Here is a 19,423-nt window from a genome sequence, read left to right as displayed (position 1 = left end):
CTGCCAAAGATTTTGAGGATGAGACAGAATATAGTCAATGGATTACTTTATGAAGTATTTACTGAGATTTTGAGATACTTCAGGTCAGCAGTTGTGTTTTATTCATCTCTGAATCCCTAGTGTAGAACTCAGCACCAAGCATATACAGGCATGAATAGTTTGGGTAGCATTAATGAATAAATGAATGAATAACTATGTGCATGGCACTGATTGTAAAGAGGAGAAATCAGAGGCTGGAACATTTTCAGAAGGCTTTTGTAGTAGTGAGTTAAAGTGACATGGTGACTGATTACAGATGGAGGGAAGGAAATAATAAAAACTGATTTTAGGTTTTATTATTAAAACTTGGGAGAATGGAGATTTTAAGTCTTTAGAAACAGGGCAGTTAGATAAGGGAGCAGGACTGAGGTGGGGAGGGGAGATGTCAACACTTGTGCAGGCATGTTGGGATTGAAGTGATACTGGGACATCCAGATGAACACACAAAACAGGCAGCTGCAGAGGACAGGAGGTCAGGACAGAGGTCAGAGCTAAGGGTGGGGAGGCTGGAGTTCTCTTCTAGTAGGTGATATTTGCTGTGGAAGAAAACTAGATATTTGAGGGAGGTAGTACAGAGAGAATGAAAGAATGGAAAAATTATGACTTGATGAGAAAGTATTTAGTCCTTGTATGGGGTTGGTGGGTTTGACTAAATATACTTCAGTCACCTATAGAAAACTAAATTAGTTGTGATACCATTTCCAGTGGCGCCAACTCCAAATGACCACTGTTTAAAAATACTATTGGAAAGCAGAGGATGGATTTTTCTATGTGGTATAGAGATCTACCCATTTATCCACCCATCTATTCATCCACATCTGTTTACCTCTCCATCCTCCCACCCACCCATCCACCCATATACCCACCCATAATTTTTGCAACATTTATGGAATGGCTGTTCTAGGATAGGCTGAGGAACAGAGAGAGACTTTTTAGCACTATTGATAAATCTTAACACCAAATTGATATTAAAGTGAAATTTTACTTGGAGCAAAATTGGCAAACAGCCTTAAACCCTGAAACTAATGTTTGGACCTTTTCCCTCTTACTTCTGCAGACCCTGGGGAAATAAAGCTGAAAGGGATTTCAGAGCCTTCAGAGGTCAGATGTCAGTCTTAAAAATGTTTTATTAATATAAACCTTGGCAGTAAGTTTTAGGTACTTCTCCATTTCTTCTTTCTTCCAGTAATTCCATCTTTCCTCCTTTGTCCCCCAGGTCTGGCACTTGTTCATCTCCCTGTCTGTGAAAAATATAGTGATTGATATTTTTAATATGGGTGGGTGATCTACGAGCAGAGGGAGTCCCAGTGGTGGTGGAATTGGGGAGGATGAGCTGTTTTATGAGCAGTTTTCATTCCAGATCCTGGAAAGGGTGATATGAAAAATGAGTAGGGGTGGGACATGCAAAGAAACGGGAAGAGAAAGTTCAGTCTTGTCTATTACTTAGGTCTGGGATAGTGGGAAGTCCCTCTCTATCTCTTTCTTCTTCCTTCCTCCTTTCCTCCTCTCTCTCCCTTTTCTGTTTCTTCTTTTTTTCCCCTCTTCTAACCTCTTTCTGCTGGAGTGAAATCACTGGCCCACTCCAGTTCAGCCTTCTTTAGAGGTTCATGGTAAGCTATGTTCTCTGTCTTGGGGATGAGGGTTGAGCCAGATCAGTCTCCATCTCACCTGTGCCCTTGGTCCCTGTCCTGCCACACCAAATGAGTAAGCTTAGAATACTCTGTGCCTACAGCAGAGTGGAAAGCTCACTTTTTCCTCATGAGTCAATTTAAGAAACCAACCATGAGGAGCAATTCTGGGAGGGCCACATTTGCACTGAGTCTGCCCACATATGCATACCTGTAGCACCAGCTTCTCACCATGCCTATCTCTATTTCCTTCTGCTCCAGACTGTACAAAAATGTGATGTCCCACAACCTGCAGTACTCTTGTGGTAATGTTTCCTTCGGAAACCACACCTCCTATGCAGCCCTCCTATTACCAGCTCAGTGTAGCTCTACCCAAGCCTGACCTTCCGAGATCCGACCTCTTTCCAACCCCAGATAAAACAAAAACTTAAAATCAGTAGCCCCAGAGTTCCATTCTCTGGTGATCCTTTTGCAACTGGCCATCTGCTGATTAGTTGGGGGTGGGGTTCTTACTTTATAAAAGGAGCTTGGAATGAGATACTTTACCTTGAAGGGTGAGTAGATGCTGTACTTGGCTAATGGGGAGAAATTTTGTGTAGTGGCTCTTCCCAGAGCCCCCCAGGCTCTCTGGGATGCTTACTGTAGCAAGGCTGGTCTTTGCACAAATCGGTGGTTAAAAGCATAACCTTTGGAAGTGAACAGGCTTGGTTTGAATCTGACCTTGTCAGTTCTCATCTGTGTAGTCTTAGGTAACTGCTTTTACTTCCTTAAGCCTCAGTTTATGAATTGCTAAAATGTTGATGGTACCTGTTTTGTAGGACTGATGTGAGAGATAAATGGGACAGGAACAATAGCTTTTTACTTATGGATGCTTAGTGTGTGTACCAGGAACCAATCTAAGTTGTCATTATAGGGGTTGCATGATTTAGTCCTTGTAACAACTGCATTATGCCCATTTGGTAGCTGAGGAAGCTGAGGCTAAGAGAGGCTAAGTAACTTGCCCAAGGTCACATAGTTAGTGAGGGACAGAGTTGGGTGTGACTCTGACAGTATAATTCTGCAGCCAGGCTCTCAAGCAGTTTATTGCCTCCTGGATTATGAGAGTACAGTCCTTGGCATGTGGTTAGCACTCAGTAAATAAATGGCAACTATTATCATACAACCTCCCTCCCCTTCTTCCCCACTGCCAAAGCCTTAATTTATTCAGCACTTTTACTTGTTTACTCACTCATCTAGTTCCTAAAATGTGAGCTCCATGAGGGCGGGGATGGGATTTTTGCCTGTTTTGTTTGCTGTTATATCCCAAGTGCCTAGAGCAGTGCTTAGTATAGAATAGTCAATAAATCCATAAATGAACGCATCCACTCACGCATCCATCTATTTGTCAACAAAGATACTGAGCACCTACTATGTGCCAGACTCTGTGCAGGGTGCTAGGATAAAATAGCATTCCTGACCTTGTGGAGCTCATAATCTGGTGAAGGAAATAGATTTGTGAACCAGTAACTCAATTTCAATATGATGTATCTGAAAGTGTTGCCAAGTACTAGGGCAAATGGAGGGGATGGCTCTCTTTTGGGCTGTAAAAATTTTCATTTAATGCTGCCACCTGATATTCTTCCAGTCAACAAATTCCTGTCTATCAGAGTTAGCTTGCATTCAGCTGGATGAGCTACAATTTCCTGCAAACCAGAGGCAGGGCTATGGCTGGAAATGTTTCGTTGTGCAGGTTGTATACTGCACAACTCCAGGGGGTTGCTGTTAATGTAGACTATGATAGGAATGGTGACATCATAATTATGCAATGTGTTGGTTCTGTGACAGCTGCCTTTAAAGCATCTCTGAATCATTTAATTTAGGGCCTGGGAGATTGGAGATGATGTATATAAAACCTTTGAAGGCACTTGCCAATGCATTTTCTGGGTTGCAGTGACGTGTGGAGAGCCATGGCATGGTCAGTAAGCAGTATAAACAGACTACATTGCTAAAGGGGATGAGCTCTGTTGGGGTCCCATTGCTGCTTCAGCCTAACTGGGTGTAGGCTACATCGGTATCACCAGGGACATAGCTATGACCTCTAGGTTTCTCCTTATGCAAACTTGGGCCCTTTTTATTTTCCACATATCCTCCATTCAGCACTGCAGTGGGGCCTGACAAAGTAGGCTGCAAGCCTTGCCCTTGGCAACCTTGTGGAATTGAAATTAGCAGTAGTTTTTTTTTTTTTTTTTTTAACAAGTCTTCTCATGCTTTCCCAGGTCTCTTCTGAGAGGCGTGGTGGGGGAGGTGAGAAACTTCTGAAACTCATCACCCTGGGATGGCTGGAACTCAATGTCAATAGGACCCTGGGATTTTAGCTAAAGACTTTGGAAAACAATAATACTTGTCCTCAAAGGGAGGAGGATGCTTCAATAATGGGATTTAAGTCTTAATGACTAGGCTGAATCCCTTACCTTAGAGCTTGTGGACCTACCCTGTTTCAGGGCATGAGGGCTCCTCAAAAGGTTCATACCCGACCCCTCTTATCCAGGATCTAATGCCACTATACAGGGTTTTGAGGCACACCCAAAGCCTAACCAATGTTTTTCACCTTGATCACTTCCCTTTCCTCATATTAATATTTGGGTTCTCTCCCATGGCAGATTAGTTCCTGTCTTTTCACTTGAGACTCTAACATATGGGTTAGAATTTCAGGGTATGGTGAAAAGAACACTGTCCTGCAAAATTAGTTCTAGACTCTGGATCTGCCACTCATTGACAACTTAAGTTTTGGGAAAGTCAATTTTCCTTTGTGGGCCACAATTTCTCCATCTATAAATGATGTTATCACATCACTTAGGAGGAGTTCCTCCTCCTAGACCTCTTATTAGGGTGCTGTGGTCCGAATGTTTGTATGTTGGAAGTATTGGAAGATGGAGCCTTTAGGCAATGATTAGGTCATGAGAGCTCCAACCTCGTGAACAGGATTAGTGCCCTTATAAAGGAGGCCCAAGGGAGCTTACCTGCTCTTTCTGTCACTTGAGAACACAGTGAAAAGCTGGCCATCTGTAAGTCAGAAGCAAGCCCTCACCAGACGCTGAATCTGCTGGCTCCTTGACTTTGGACTCTCCAGCCTCTTGAAATAAATTTCTATTGTTTGGAAGCCACCCAGCTTATGGTATTTTGTTGTAGCAATCTGAATGGGCTAAGAGGATAAACCGAGATAATGAATGAGGTGTTTGAAGCAGCATTTATGCTTTAAGAATGTGAAGCACTGTTGCTTGTTTGCTGTTTCAGCACAGTTTGGCTTGACCTCATGGAGCTATGGACAGAGAGGTGCCTTTTAGTTCCCAGACATCAAGGATTGAGCCTGTCCCATGCAAAGGAGATACTAAAGAACACCTTGAGTATGCTTTGGAATAAAAATGAAAACATTTCATTAAGTCTGTATCCCTAATGGACTACATTAGTTGTAGTAATAAATTCTACTGCTGTAAGAAATAAATTCTCAAAGTATCCATAGTTTAAAATATTAGAAGTTTATTTCTCTCATTAACAGCAAAACACATGTCTTCATTGTTAGTGGTGTTTTCCTTGCACTGTTCAGAGATCCAGGTTTCTTCTATCTTGTGGCTCCACCATCCCCCCTAGGGCAGTGGTTCTGTCTTGGATGATTACTGGAATCTCCTGTGGAGTTTTAAAAACTGACACCTGGATAGCACCCCAAAGATTCTGATCTGATTGGTTTTTGGTGTGGCTCTTGTATTGGAATTGTTAAAAGCCTCAGATGAATCTAACATGCAGCCAAGGTTGAGAACTCTGGCATGTACTGGAATCCTCTCCTTTGCCCATCAGATGGGATAAGAAACAGTGAGTGTGGTACCATCTATTCTTAAAAATCTCAGCCTGTAGTTGATGGAAACAGCACTTCTGCTGACGTTCCACTGGCAGGAGTAGCCACATGGCTACCCTGGATGCAAGGTGGGCTGTGAGGTGTGGTCCCAGGTTGGGTGATGTTTCCCAGTACTGGCTTTATACTATGGCAAGGGCCATGCAGTTGTTCAGTTACACATCTGTGTCCCAGGGGCCAAAGCGTTGACTTCCCCAGACCCTGTGAGACCTGAGCTGTGGCAGAGAAGCTTGGAGCAGTTGTTAATTCAAAGAACCTTTCCTGGTGCTGGGAAAGGAATAGGTATCACCTGGATGCCTTGGATGTGGGAGCCATGGCCACTCCACATTCTGTGTACCTCCTACAAGAGGGGGCAGTTTGTTGTGATAAAGAGTGCTGACTTTGCAGGCAGGCAAACTTGGTTAAAATCCTCACTTACTGCTTACTAAACTTGTGATTTGGGGCATGTTAATTAGCATCCTTAACCTTCATTTTCCCAAATGTAAAATATGTATAATTATGTCTATGTGGAAGGGCTTTATAATAATACAAAAATGCCTATCTTGCCTTAAATAAGATAATGTCTGTTATGGTGCTGGAAATGACAGGCTGAGGGCAGGGGTGGGATCCTTGTAGACTCTTTCCTCACTCAAGTGAGGGGGAGGGGCTCTCTGTAGTGGCTGAGGGTGAGGAGAAAGATTGTGTTTCACCAAGAGGCTGAGAAACAGCTTCAGGACCACACCTCTCCTAACATATTGGAATGATGGCACTGGTCCCACTGGCCCCAACAGGCTGGGACCCCCTGGGACGTTGAGGATCAGGCTCTTCTAATCAGTCCAGGGCATCAGATGGTGGGCTGCCACCCCATTTCTCCGCATCCTCCTGGTCCTAACTGCCTCCAGTAAGGAGGAGACCTTACTCCTGGCACTCTCTGCAGCTCGGTGAGAGACCGCCTTCCAGGAACAGAAATGTTTGAACAGAGCAGGGGCCCATCCTGGCCTGGCTGGAGGCACCCACTGGGGTTGCTGAGGCTGACACCTGGGGCTGTGGATAAGGGAGATGGCAGAGATAGCAGGAAGCCTTCCTATCAGTGCCAGCAAAAGAACAGCTGGGCACAGATAATGCAGCCTGTCAGCTCCCAGCCTGGAGTGTGACAAGACTGGCTTTGTGTGGCTCAAAATTAATTCTGTGTGTCTGGAAGCGGGTGGAGCAGTAGCAATGGGAGGAGCGAGAGGCTGAGGCAGGACTGGGAAACTGGCAAGGATAGCTTTTTGGGGCTTTTCCATTTCCTCTCTCCACACCTCTTTTCAGCTACCCAGCACCTGTGGATGCCTCCATAACCCCTTCCCTTCATTAACCTGCAGTGAGGTGGGGCGAGATTATCTCCTAAGATCCCAAGACAGCAAAACTGAGGCAGCATCTGCTCAGGACCACAGTTTGCCAGCTGATGCTGCGGGTCTGTGTGACACTCCAGGCAGATGGTATCAATAACGTTTGGGGAAAATCCTGCTCACTTTACAGTTTATCTTTTGGGGGCCCTTAAGCCCTCATCTTTTTGTTTCTCCTGGTATTCAAGAGTCTGCAGGGAAAGCTTCTGTTATACAAATTGCTGAAATGATAGCAAACACCTACTGTGTGCAGTGCACCGTGCTTGACATATATTCTAGTGACGGCTCAAGCTTCACAGCAGATGTTCAGGGTATCTATTTTTATCCCACTTTTACCATGGAGGAAAATAGTCTCAGAGAAGGGAAGAAATGTGCCCAGGGTCATGCGGCTTGTTAAGAGGTACAAAACTGTCTGGTTTCAAAGTTGCCTCCTGCATGCTCTGATTCCCAGCTGGTTTCCTAAAACATCTTTGTAGATGAACAATGAATTATTACATATAAGAGATGAGGTGCTATTTTATGAGACAGAGTTTTGCAGTCTGAATCCAAACACATCATCCTCTATCCTTTTGGAAAAAATTATGGTTCTGTGTCAGTAGTTACAAAATTAAACCCTAAGATCCCAACATGCCCACTGTGTCTCCTTGGCCTAAGATGACACACTGTTATTTTGGTACAGTCATCAGCAATCCTGTTTCCTTTCCCCCCTCCCTCTGCCCAACCAATACCTGGCAGTGTTACTTTTTTTGTTTTTTAAACGATGCTCTCAGCCAGTTGAGGTGGTAATCAAACAAGAGGACGAGCTTGTCGGTGCATGAGCTCTGAGATGGAAGGATCAGAATTTCTGGAGAGCATGTGTGATTTTTTAAAAAGTATATTCAATACTATAATTTCTTTGATTTGTTTTAGTCATGATACTTATGGTGGTAATATTAAATAATAAACCAATAAAATATTCATTTATCAAAAAGGAACATAGGTTAAAATTTTGTGAAATATAGGAATTTATAGTCAGGTATGAAAAGTCAACATAAAATGTCTCACCTTTCTCAGAATATGCTGATTTTAACATGTGGCTGTGACAAAGGAATGATGGGGTTTCTATAACAGGTCAGGCCAATGAGAGAAATGGGGAGGAGAAATTTTAGGAGCAGGAGAGTTACATGTCAGCACCCCTAAATCATGCTCTGTGGACCCCGCGGAAGGGTTTGAAGGCACACTGGGGAGATTCAAGTCCGTTGTGCCCTTCCTCACCCTCCAGGTAGTAACTGACTCCTCAGGAAGCTGCTCTCTGGCCAGTGTGTTTGTGGTGGGGGTGCAAGGGCTGTGACAGACAGAGCCCTCCTTTGGAGTAGAGATAAACGCTTTGGACCACTTTTGTTCTCACTGTCTGGGAGGACTTGATTGTGGATATAGTCATTTTGATCATAACCAGTATGTGGAATAAGTAGGACTGGGAAGGGAAGAGAATATTGCTTTCTCTATGTTTAGATTAGCTCAGTGGGGAGAGCTTTCTCTGCCCTTGGGGGAAAATTCTGGAAGCTTCCATGGCCTTAATGCTCATCCTTAGTTCATAGTCTGGTGGATACTATCAATTATACAGATTCAGTTGAGAAATTAGAATAGCCAGTCCAAAATACACATCAAAATTTTGAACTGGACCAACATGAAACATTTCCCTGCTCCACTCCCAAGATTGGACCTGCCTCACCCTGGAAGTCTTTGGTGGGATTGGGGACCTTGCCCTATGCTGCTCCTCCTCTCCTCAACCCCCTTTTATTGTTTGCTGCTGTTTTGATACCCCATGGATTGGTGTGAGAAAAAGAGAATAGGACAACTTTTATTGGCTGGGTGGCTGGGTGCTTTCTGGGTCCAGAAAGTGGTTAAAGAAAAGTCTTTCTCTGAATGCTTTAATGGGCTTTTGGGGGCTTCCCTACTGGGCCCTTCTACCTGTCCTGCTGTTCCAGGTGTCCCATTGAGATTCCTTCCTCAGCCTCTGTTCACTCGGTATACCTTCAGCCTCTTACAGACACCCCTCTCAGGGCCCACAAAGACCTTATGTCTGTTGTCTTTCCTGGGTGGCTCACATGTAGCTCATGGGGAGAGCTCCCATGTTCCTTGGGAGGACAGGCTCGGCCCTATGCAGCAGCCTCTCTCAGCTACCACTAAGCAGTTGCTCTTTTCTTGACTTCTACGTTTCCTGTACAGGAATCAGTCCTCAGTCTACAGTCCTTGTGCTCTTCCTCAGATGTGAGCCAGGCACAAGACCTCAGTATCCCTTTTTCCAGAGGTCACACTGTAGAGCATCCTGGGGTGGTGGTTTTGGAGCCCCTCTTTAGGTGAATTTTCTATTCCTGAGAAGAGAGCAAAGTGGGGAATCATAGCCTGCAACCACTCTCTCCAAAGAAATCTCTCAGTCAACTTATCTTAAGATCCTCCTCTGACCCAGTTTTGTATCCTTGATCTGGGTAGAGGGTCCATGCATCATAGAATAGGTTCTCCTTCATTCCCCTTGTAAATTCTTACACTGTGCACGCCTGCCTGGGAGGAGGTCTGCTTCCCCCTTCCTTTGACATCCTGATATCTATCGTTTTGGTGCCTCCATCAAAACTGAGGCATACAGCATTCTGTTCTCATATCCTGTGTGTGATCCGTCTGACATGGGCTGTCATTCTTCAAGTAGAGTATCCTGCTGAGTGGAGACACAGGAGACTTGACAGCGAGTGATGTGAGCGTACCTACCATACCAACCACAAAGCAGTGGGGCTCGGGGGTGGTGCAGCTGCAAAGGGCAAAGGAGAGCAGGGTGAGGTGGGAGGTGCTAGCTGGATAAGGGAAGGGGCACCTCATATCACTTGTGGTGGTAGAATCCTCTGATGAGACTTTGACCTTTATGTGAGCAGACTGCGCTCTCCTAGGGAAGCAGTATGATCCTTGGATCCAGAGCAGCCCAAATCCCGAACCCACAGGCCTTTACCAAGGATAAGCTGCCCACCTAGGAGGAGCAGCAGGCAGCTTTCTGTGATGCTAACACTTTGGCTCACACTGAGGAACCTCCAAAACCCATCCTTCTCCCTGGCCCTGGTTCAGCCTTTTCTCAGCTCCTTGCTGAGTTATTATGGTGCTGTGTCCTGTTGAAGTCAAGTGTAAAGATGGGCTGAGCTGCCCAGGCTAACGCAGCTCTCAGGAGCAGGGTGCAGGGAAGAGTGCAGGTTGCTTGACAGCTGGGGCTGGCAATCCCAGAGGATGTTCCCACTGCCAAGAAATGCTTCCTGTATTGAAAGCATTCAGCCTAGCAGAGAGCTGCACTCTCCAGTTAGAGTGAGGGCCTCAGTTAGCACAGAGCTCCAACGAGGCTCAAAACTCCTTCAGAACCTCAGAGCTTTGGTGTGTTGGCTCCTTGCAGTGGGGTGCAGCACCACGTCGGGGTTGGGAACCCCATCTCTGGAGTGAGGGGACCTAGGTTTGAATTTTTACTTTTTGAATTTCAAGTTGTGTGACCTGAGCAGATGACATTTTTTCCCTGGGCCGTAGTTTTCCCATGTGTAATGTGGGAGTAATGGCAACATGATTGAGGTAAACCATAAGGCACATAATTATCTGTTTCTCCAGAACAAACCAACAAAATGGCAACAGCCAAACACATGGACACAAAACCCTCCACAAGTGACCCAGGTAGTGTGGGAGAATCTATCTTGGGGACAGACCTTTAATCTGACAACCACAGAATTAATAATATTCATGCTCACAGGGTTGTAACACAATGAAATCCTGTCCCCCTCCATCAGAGTACAGATTGTTCTGTCTTTCTTGAAATTGCATTTTCCTAAAAGTAGCCTGGATTAGTGAGCAAGGGTTAGTAACAAGGAACCTCACTTACCTGGGCAATCCTGTTTGGAAACCATGTCTAATTCCCAATGTTTTTACCCCAAATCTCGCAAGCCCATCTACCATCTTGTTAATATTTACAGTTGCAGTTTGCTGTTCCAGTAGAAAAAGCCAGAAGTGCTCACGAATTGCCTCATAAAAGAAACTCAATTTAGAAAGTCTTATTCGCTAAGGATTTATTAGCTCTTCACACTCTGGAAGCCTGGAGTTTTATTTTGAGTCAGATAGTTGTGTACCTAAACAGGCTGAATAATTCTACCCTTGAGACAGCAGGCCAGTTGGAGGCAAGAGTTTTTCAGCTGCCAGCAACTTCTCCATTGGCTTAAAGTCTGGTGTGTGTGTGTGTGTGTATTTTGGGTGGGGATGGGTGCTTCATCCCCCACAGTGTAGCCGTATGGATGTGCCTATTCATACAGGCTGAGCCAGAAAGTCTTCAGTTATAACCACTTGAAATAGATGTTGGAGTTGGGGTTGGGACAGACATTTCTAAAAATTCATTGCCCAAGATAATTTACAGTGAAATTACACAGTAGCGTAAGCTCTGCATGTGGTCAGAAGGAGGATGGAGTAATGAGGAAAGGCCACACTTGAAGAATTAAATACCAGTAGGAGACAACCTTGCTAAAGCAGTCTGGAGGGCCCAGATGAGTAACTGAATTGAATGCAGAGGACAGCTCAGTGTGGATTGGGTTGGTCAGGGAGGGCTTCGTGTCATAAAGAGACAGGCTTTTAACTGGGCCTGCTAGCATGGGTTTTATTTAGTCAGGCAATGAGGAAGGGGAAACACTTCCAGTGTGCACTGCTAAAAAGATCTCCATTTGCTTTGGATTTCAGGCAGAACTTGTCTGCCATTGAAAGGGGAAACTGTTAAAGCTTTTGGAGCTATGCTCAGTTTTAGCTGCATGTGCCCACACCAAGTATTTGGGAACATACGGAAAAAGGAATGATCAGAAAGCTGTCTCTAGTGCTTCCTACTTTTTACCCTCCCACCTAAGCCTTAAGAACCAAGTAACTAATGCAGACTCAAGGGAAAATACAAGTTGTAAGTTACACATTTAGTAACATCCACTTCAGGTGTTCCTTAAATTTTTTGGGGGGGGTGAGGATGCACTTCAACCTCCAGAAAACATCCACAAATATGGAAGTCAGATCCAAAGACCTCTGAGAGTGAAGGAGAAGAGCAGCCACAGAGCCTGTAACTATCACTCTGTAGGAAACAACAGCAGGAGCATCTTCCGCCGGAATCTATTTTGAATTATAGTTTGGTGAAAATTGAGGTTGGTGATGTGGCAAAGGCCAGGCAGGGAGGAATGAGGGTGGGAGGGAGGGAGGGCTGCTTGCAGCTGATGCTCTGAAAAGTTCCTCAAAAGAGGAAGAAGATGGTAGAGTCAACGATCTCTAGCCACTCAGTGTAGAAGCAGATAGTCTTGCATCTCAGCTGTGGCCCTGGGATATCAAGAGAAGGCTAAAAGATGTACATTTTGTTCTGTTTAATAAGTCAGGGAAGATGTTTAAGAAGATTTCTGTAAAAGTTGGTCAACAGTGTTGACATGTCTAAGGGGAAGTTGTGGATGTCCCCGTGGGGGAGAAGGGAGCAGGCCTCTCCTGAGGGCTTGCTCTGTTAGGTGCTCCGGCCACTGTATCATTGATCATCACAACTTCTGGTGAGGTATTCTTATTGTACTTTGCCTTTGATGCAACTGAGGCTCAGAGAGATTAGGCAATTTGTTTGTAGTCACATAGTAGCTAAGAAAGGATCTGAACTCACTTCTTAGACATTGCAAATCACATCTCCATTTACACTCCATTTTACTTTGCTCTATTAGCAACATAGAAACTTTGCTTTTCAACAATGTGCATGACAGAAGTTTTGTTGTTCCGCTTTGTGGTTCCTTTGTCAGGCTGCCTGAAATAAAACCATCTGAGGACAGGCACTAGCTTTGTTTAAGGTGAGGAAGGAATGCCTTGTGCCCTCTGATACTTTCAATGTTTTCCGAGGCTAGGAGAAGGAGAAATGGTAATTCATATAGAGTGACTTGCATATAATAAGAATTCAATAAATGTTACCTATCTTTATGATGATGATGATAAAGATGATTAAATAATCCCTGCCCAGAAGGATTTCCTCTGACAGGGTATTGATTTCTGCAGCAAAACAATCAGCCTAATAGGATAAAGATTGTCATCTCAGCATCATTAATTATGAAGCACTTATAAAATGAAGATGAGGAAACACGCTCCACAACTCAGGGCTTAGCTTCCTGTTCTACTGACTCCTAGGGTCCTATAGGGCTCTGATTCTATGTAGCAGAGGGCAAGGTGTGTTTAGTTTCTGGGGTTTTTTTTTTTTTTTTTTTTTTTTTTTGGCAATGAAAAACATTAGAAGTTCCTCTCTTAGATTAAGGTAACTGGCTGAATGACCTTGTGAAGGTTTTCTTTAGGAATGTACCCAGCCTTTGCTGTGTGACTAGTGTTCTCTTAGCCAGTAACTAGTTCTCCTTTTGCATATCCCAGGTCCATGTTCCCTTGACCAACCCCTCTGTGCCTTTGTGAAGACAAAATACTATGCATGGTAAAGTCCTCATTTGGGCCTAAGGGAAGATGAGTAGACAGGATCTTTTGGCCTTAACTTCCATGCAAGAGCACCAGATGGGGAGTTAATCACCAAATAAATTGTGCTGAAAATAATTGCTAGAGGGTTTCAGAAAAGGTACAGAACTTATACCTAGGTTGGGGTGATCAGGTAGGCTTCTTGGAGGACTTGACCCTGAACTGGTGGGGCCCAAAATAGTTCTCAAGGCAGATAAAAGCCAGACTGCTTAGCTTTGAATCTGAGCTCCACTACTTACTAGGTGTATGGCCTTATAGGTTTCTTCATCTTTTTGTGCCTCAGTTTCCTCATCTATAACATAGGGATAATAATAGTACCTACCTCATAGGATTGTTGTGAGGATTAAGTGATTAGGTACTTCTCAAGTATGGAGAACAGTGCCTGAAACCTAGCAGAAGCTCAATAAATATTGGTTCTTTTTATTAAAAACTGGGGAGATTTGGGTAGTCTGAGAGAAGAAGCCAGATCTCAGAGACAGGGAAGAGAATTCAGGTCAAATGTATTCTGCCTCCCAACCATGGCAGGAGGCCTGACTTATCCTGTTCACTAGTGGACACAGCAAAGGCAAAATGTTTTCCCACTGACATCCCTGAAGACATAAGTGAGTGACTCCCTGGGTGGCTGCAATGTGGTACACAGTTTTCTAAAGAGCTTAGTTCGCTCTTTGGGAATATATTTGGGCCTGGGGAAATGCTGGCCCCAAAGGGGACATTTTTGTTTCTTTTGGAGAACATGGCTTGTGGGAAATTCAGAAGACTTGCCTGCTTCACTAAAAGCCATGCCTAAGCCCAGTTACTGGTTTACATATTGGTTCTAAGCTGAGGTTGCATCTATTCTTAAGGCAATACCTGGATTCTTCTTAACACTTAGTATGCATTTATCAAATCTTCAATGTGCCATGTTTCTGCCTTTACAGAGCTCACAGTTTATTAGGTGACCTAGACAAGTAAAGAAGGAATTACCTTGGAGTGTGACAAATATTCTCATGGGGGAAGTGTAGGTACCATGAGAGCAAGTAGGAGAGGCAACTGGTCCAGTCCGGGATGCTGGAAGGATGGACACATAAATTAAGACACTCAGGAGGAGGAGGAATTACCTAGAGCTATGTGCTGAGGGTGGGAATGTGAGAAGTAGAGGGGCCGGCTGAGAGGATGAGAGTACTGACCTGCCGACACGAGTCAGGATTTGTGCTGTGTGTACATGTGCATATGTGTTGTGCATGTGTGTGTAAGGGGAAACGGGATAGGGTGGGGGCACTTTGGGGATAATTAAGAAGACCTGATCTGGATTAAGGAGAAAAATATAGTTTTTGTAATATCTTAGTGGCCAACTTTGGAAAAGTCACTTCACCTATGTGGGACTCAATTTCTTCATCTGTAAAATGGAGATTATAATAATATAAATTTGGCCTACTTCCCCAGGCTATTTCATAGCTTAAAACCTATAGTATTCTACATATTTAAGGAATTATCATTGCCATGTTATGATTTCATTCAGGAAGACTGACAGTAACTTCTTTCCTAAATCCATAGATCCAGGAGTATGTGAAAGTGATGAGGAATCACTATCCTGAACAATATCTTTAATATTTCCAGTGCCATTAATAGAGGCAGAGAAGTAGTGCCTCTGTTTATGGTGGTGGGCAGTGTTAGCCTACTAGCAGGTAGAGTAAGTGGTCACCTATGCTGTCCATTCCCTCTGCCTCACAGCACCCCACCCCCACCTGCGCACACAAAAGGTGGTGGCTGATAGAATGTATAAGAAGATGGAGGCTGTGTCTCTCTAAATCCCAGTTACAGAACAGCAATTCTTGCTACTACTTTTCCATGGCGGGTTTAGTGATTACTTGGTCAGATGGGTTAAACAACAGTGGGAGGGCTGTAAACGGTGGGATAATACGATACAGCAGGGAGATTTCTCACTGCAGAGATCTGACAGGGAGGACTTCAGAGACAAGCTCCAGGAATAGGGCATGTGGGTGGTGATCTGGTTGTCAGAAAAGTCGAATAGTCTTTCATCTGTAGCCAGTCTCAAGGCTACTATGTGATCTCGGCACAGTTCAGTTTCCTTCTCAAAGCCTCAGTTTCCTTACCTGTAAACTTGAGATAATGATACCAATTTTATAGGGTTGTTGTGAGAATTAAGAATTTTTTTAAAAAGTAAAATCATGACATACAAATAAAATGAACAAAGATTTTATATAACTCATTAATTAATAGGGAACCAGTGAGATGGTATAACTGGCTTGCAGAAGAATTCAAAGAATCACACATAACACAGGCAATACGGAATTACGAAGTGAATTTTTAAGTAATTGCAAACTGGGTTTATTTAAAAGGCAATAATCAATTGCATTCCACTGTGCACATTACATTTGCATTTCAATGGATGAAAGTTATTTTCATTGTTATCAGTTTTCTACATCTTACAGTGTCGTAGAATAGCTTAAAAAATCATAACTTGGATCATGCCGTGTTTTCCATTCATGACACCCAGTAATCTTTTTGGTCCCTTTTAGTCTTACAATTTTCCCTCACTTAATTAAATGCAGACAATGCATGCAGAGTGTTTGGCAAAGAGTAAGTGTTCAATAAATGCTATTGTAAAAATCATTGAAATGATAGTAATAAAAAATCTGTACTGCTAACAGTCACCTCTCTGAAGTAAAGCTTTGGTCATCATACCTTCTTCTCAGACTTTCAGTGACTCCTCGTTGTTTCTGAAATAAATTCCACACTTCTTAGCTAGATATTTCAGGTTCTCTGCTCTGTCCCCATCCAAACTTGCCAGTCTGTCTTGTACACATAACTTCCTGCAAGGTCTGTCGTGATGCCTGGAATTTTACCATTAGGGATTAATCTTTTTGGCTATTGAAGCTTTTTGGGTCTGTAAGTGTTCTCCCTGAAAATGCAAATGCTGCCGAGGGAGGATTTTCCTAAGAAATGATCTGGCAGCAACACAGTTGTCCAGGTTAGCCAGTGTTAGTCTGCTTGGGCTGCCAATAGCTTAATTAAGCAACAGACATTTATTTTTCTCACAGTTCGGAGTCTGGGCAGTCCATGACCAAGGTGCTGGCTGATTTGGTTTCTGGTGCTGGGTCTCCTCCTAGTTTGCATGTAGTCATCTTCTTGCTTTGTCCTCACATGGCCCATCCTCTGTGCATGTGGAGCAGAGAGAGGTTTCTGATGTCTCTTCCCCTTGTCAGGACATCGGTCCTATCAGGTTTTAGGGCCCCACCCTATGACCTCATTCAACCTTTTTTTTAATTTCAGCATATTATGGGGGTACAAAAGTTTAGGTTATGTATATTGCCCTTGCCTCCGCCCCCTGAATCAGAGCTTCAAGCATGTCCATCCCCTAAACGGTGCACATCGCACTCATTATGTATGTATACACCCATACCCACCCCCACATCTCCCTGACACCCGATTAATGTCTTTCCTAAATGTGCTCTTAGGTGATCAGTGAAACCAATTTGATGGTGAGTACATGTGGTGTTTACTTTTCCATTCTTGGGATACTTCACTTGGTAGAATGTGTTCCAACTTTATCCAGGAAAATACAAGAGGTGCTATATCACCATAGTTTCTTATAGCTGAGTAGTACTCCATGGTATACATGTACCACATTTTATTAATCCACTCATGTATTGATGGGCACTTGGGTTGTTTCCACATCTTTGCAATTGTGAATTGTGCTGCTATAAACATTCGAGTGCAGATGTCTTTTTTATAGCTCATTCAACCTTAATTACCTCCCTAAAGGCCCTATCTCCAAATTCAGTTACATAGGCATTAGCATGTCAGCCTGTAAATTTTTGAGGGAGGACACAATTCAGTCTATACAGTAAGGTATATGACAGAGGGTGACCAAGAATGGAGACTGGAAAGGCTGGCTTCACCATTACCCCACAAACTTATTCTGTTGACTTTTCTTTGTGATGACGTCAGGACAGCTCTCGCCTGGACAATTCCACACCTGACCCCCCATCCCAGAACACCAGTCAGCCCTAGCTGGGGAAGATGATGGGTGCGATTGTTTGTCCTTCTGCCACTCTCTCAGCCTCCAGTGAGTGTCTCACTTAAGCTAAAAACACGGGACAGCTGTCTAGAACTGGCTGAAATTTTCACTGGGAAAGAAACACCCAGAAATGCTACCAGACTCTTTAAAAAGAGTCATGAGATTCTGTGGATTGCTTTATTTTAAATATTTTTTTAAAGTTTTATAGAGACAGAGTCTCGCTATGTTGCCCAGGCTGGTCTCGCACTCCTGGCCTCAAGCAATCCTTCCATCTAAGCTTCCCAAAGTACTGGGATTACAGGTGTGAGCTACTGCACCTGGGCTGGTTTGCTCTTTTGAGTGGCTAAAACATATTTTTCTTTATTCATACATTTGATTTTTGCCAAGACATGTTTATTTTAAAGAATTTTTTCATTCATACCACTTTTTAGGGACATTATAGGGCATCATTTGGCTTAATAACAACAATCCAGTCCATCTCAACATCATATTAAAAAAATCCCAAACTATACATACAATTTTGGGGCAGCAAAGAACTTGGAATTAGCTAATGACATTTTTGTCTTGGGAAAAGTATTTTCTTTTTCAAAGTGTGCTGTATGCCAGACTGTAATACCAAGGTTTGCAGGAAGACATTTGGGTAATTGCAGGAGCAATTTCAGGGTAGGTACTATCATATGAAATTGTCTGCTGAGTGGGTAGATATTACTTCCTATTATTATGGTTTATTTATTGAGAGCCAAGTGGGATGAGTGTGTTAAGTGGTGTATACATAAGTTGAGGCAGTGAAACACAGTGAAAAAGGAAAAAAAAAAAAAAATGATGTGTTGGATAAGGAGCCTAACAGACCAGAGCTTACTAGCTCTGAGAAATTGGGTATGCCCCTTAATTCTCTAGGCTACAGTTTCCTTATCTGTAAAATAAATGCTGATGACCTCTGAAGTTCTGTAATAGTTAGGATAATTTTAGCTGTTGTAACTAACTCTACAATTCCAGTGGCTTAGCACGATAGATATAACCTTAAAATAACAATACTTTTGGCTGTTGAAGTTTTTTTTTTTTTTGTATTTTTATCAGAAATAATAGATTTTTTAGAATTATTTCAGCATATTGTGGGGGTACAAAAGTTTAGGTTACGTATATTGCCCTTGCCCGCCCATCCCCCCGAGTCAGAGCTTCAAGCGTGTCCATCCCCTAGACAGTGCATTACACTCATTATGTATGTACACACCCATCCCCTTCCCCCCACATCTGCCCGACACCCGATTAATGTTATTCCTAAATGTGCTCTTAGGTGATGATCAGTGAAACCAATTTGATGGTGAGTACGTGTGGTGCTTATTTTTCCATTCTTGGGATACTTCACTTGGTAGAATGGGTTCCAACTCTATCCAGGAGAACATAAGAGATTCTATATCCCCATTATATCTTATAGCTGTTAAAAGAACTTTTAAAGTTGACGTGTAGCATGTATGCTGAAAAATACACAAATCAAAAGCTTGTAGCTCAATTAAGTTATATGAAAGTGAATACCCTTGTAACCAACACCCCAGGAACACCTTTCATAGCTCTCTCATCACTCCTTCCTCCAAGTTCCTCAAAGCAGCCACCATCCTGACTTCTAAAACCAGAACTTAGTTTTGCTTGTTTTCATATGTCATATAAATGGAATCATATAGCGTGTATATGATGTGCATAAAGTACATATACTTTTGTATTTGACTTCTCAGAGAAAATTTTAAAATTCACACATATTGTTGCATATAGCAGCAATCCACTAATTTCTATTGCTTCATGGTATTTTTTAAAATTTCAGAATGTTACAGGGTACAAATGTTTTGGTTACATATATTGCTTTTGTGCAGTTTGAGTCAATGTAGCAAGTGTGCCCATCACCCAGATAGTGTGCATTGTACCCACTAGGTGTGAATTTACCAACCCCTTCCTCCCCGCCCCCACTTGCTTGATTTTTCTCTGAGTTTTC

This window comes from Eulemur rufifrons, chromosome 19 (genome assembly GCF_041146395.1).
Source record: "Eulemur rufifrons isolate Redbay chromosome 19, OSU_ERuf_1, whole genome shotgun sequence".
Taxonomy (NCBI): Eukaryota; Metazoa; Chordata; class Mammalia; order Primates; family Lemuridae; genus Eulemur; species Eulemur rufifrons.
Note: the sequence above shows the minus strand (reverse complement) of the source record.